Source organism: Cardiocondyla obscurior, linkage group LG21 (genome assembly GCF_019399895.1).
Source record: "Cardiocondyla obscurior isolate alpha-2009 linkage group LG21, Cobs3.1, whole genome shotgun sequence".
Lineage (NCBI taxonomy): Eukaryota > Metazoa > Arthropoda > Insecta > Hymenoptera > Formicidae > Cardiocondyla > Cardiocondyla obscurior.
The window spans coordinates 3435400-3437899 of record NC_091884.1 but is presented as its reverse complement, the minus strand read 5'-3'; the positions used below and the strand labels follow the sequence as shown (position 1 = coordinate 3437899).

At 42.7% G+C, this 2500-nt stretch overlaps 1 pseudogene; it reads left to right on the top strand.

Annotated features, from left to right (window-relative positions):
• LOC139110827 (large subunit ribosomal RNA) overlaps positions 1-2500 on the top strand; it is an 8314-nt pseudogene that overhangs the window by 2922 nt on the left and 2892 nt on the right.

Genomic DNA, 2500 nt, shown 5'->3' with positions numbered 1-2500 from the left:
TCCTCGTGGTCCCGCTGGAAACACGACTTATGTCGTGGCTAAATGCTGCTCGGATTGACGGCTAAGTGCGGCCGATAAAGCACGTCACGCGAAGATCAGCGTAAGGTGAGGAGCAGCCTGGTACAAATGCCCAAACGCCTACCTCGGGTTATGAGGGAAGGGGTCGTCAGGCTAGCTCCCTGTCGGCCCGTCGAAAGCAAGCTTTCAGTTCAAAAAATGAAGCCTCGGACCTGAACGTGCAAGGTCCCGCACGTCAGGAACAGAAGGGGACCATTGTCGACGATCATACGCAAATTACACGGACATTGAGAATCTTGCTTCCATTTGAATCAACGAATTGCTTGTTCTGCAAAACAGCAGGCCAATATATAGCCTTAAGCCTAACTGATGCAATAAGTCACCACCAAAGTAAACACAAAATCACGCAAATTGAATATATATGCCGCAAATGCCAAAAATCTTATCAAACTAAACACGCTGCTTTATGTCACATTCCGAAGTGTCCAGGCGTTAAAATTGATACTAATACTTACAAATGTACTATTTGTACAGAAAGCTTTTCTACGCAAAGAGGGCTTAGCCAACATCAAAGGCATCGACATCCAGCTGAGAGAAATAAAGAACGCGCAGACGCAGTCAAACCCGGAACTCGGGCGCCTAGAGCAGGAACTACTTTTTCGCTGGAGGAAATTGATCTAATGTATCAAATCGAGTGGGCTTTTAAAGGAACACCTAACATTGTCCAGGAAATAGTCAAACGACTTGGAAACAAAACTGACAAGCAAATAAATGACAAACGGAGAGAACCAGCCTATTGTCGACGACGGGATCAATATATAAAAGGCATCGCCGGCTCATTGTCATCTGTCAAAAAAAATATAAGAACTTCCTTATCGCGGACATCAATTAGCAGCACAGGAACACCTGACAGCGACCCCGGTTGCTCCACAAAGGCAAATAAGCGCGTAAGACTAACTCAGGTTACTCGGAAGCTGCGCAGTTCGTCTCAACCCGACGCATCGGAGCCGGAGAGCCCAGAAAGAAAAAAAAGGAAGATTCCGATTAACGACAAATCTTCCGAAAAATCTAGTCAACAAGAAGAAACCCCAGAATTAAAACAAGAATTAAAAGAAACATCAAACTCGCGGGCAGCGATCGACTTTGTCAATCAAAAAGAATGTCGTATTGTTCTTCAAAGATGTGATTACTTAGTTCCAAGAATAATACCTGCCGAAGAGATAGTAGGCAACACAACATCGGAAGAGTCTCAATGGAAGGCGGATCTTATGGACACTTTAATGGAGGATCTTTCAGATGATGTCCCCCACAAAGTTAAGGAAATATATAAAGTACTTAAAATAACAGCAGAAAACGCAGATGAAAAGGCAGTCCAACAAGCATACGACGCCGTAACAGATTACATAGGAGGCGGACGTGAAGACACGCGCGAGAAAGTTCCTCGAAAAAGACATAAAACTAAACGCAGCTTCCTAAGATATCAATTCGCAAGAACCCAAGACATTTATAAAAGAGAGCCCGGACTACTGGCACGACACGTGAGATTGGGAACGGATCATACTGCAAAAAACAACATAGAAATTGCAAGAGACGAAGTAAAAGACTTATACAAAGCGTTGTGGGGAACAAAGGCGCCTATCCGCCTGACCGAATACGAAGAAGTAACATCAATAGGATTTAAAAACTTTGGCCCAATAAAAGAAGAAGAAATAAAACAAAGATTAACTAGAATAAAAAGAACAACAGCCGCAGGTCCAGACGGAGTAAATAAAGCTTCGCTAACCGGATATTACAAAAACTTAATACTATCTAAAATGTTTAATCTTATATTAGCAACAGGAGTTTTGCCTTCTTCCTGGAAAAGTAACAGAACAACACTAATACCAAAAGAAGGCAAAGATAGAACAAAAGCGACTAACTATAGACCCATTACTATCGGATCCCTAATAAGCCGCTTATTCTGGGGTATACTTGATGAACGGATAAGGTCCACAATACGTTTTAATCCACGACAAAAGGGTTTTGTGCCGGAGGCCGGTTGTTTTGCTAATATACAAATACTAAATGAGCTTACTAACTACATGAAACGAGATCGGGGAGGAGTAGGACTCCAACTTGATGTATCAAAGGCCTTTGACACAATACCGCATGAAGCCATACCTATTGCTCTAAAGCGAAAAGGTATTCCAGAAGCTATAATACGCTTAATCAGCAACTCATATAATAGCGCGTCAACTAAAATTTCTCATCCAAAGGAAGACATTGAGATAACGCTCCAGCGTGGGGTTAAGCAGGGAGACCCCCTGTCACCCTTATTATTTAACTTAATATTAGAACCTATCCTAGAAAAGCTGGAGCAGATGCCGGGTTATCAATTACCGGGGGGCAAGAACATCTCTTGTTTGGCATTTGCCGATGACTTATTCTTATTTGCATCAGAACCTACAGAGGCACAGTGTCTTTTGGATTGTGTGGTGGAGGA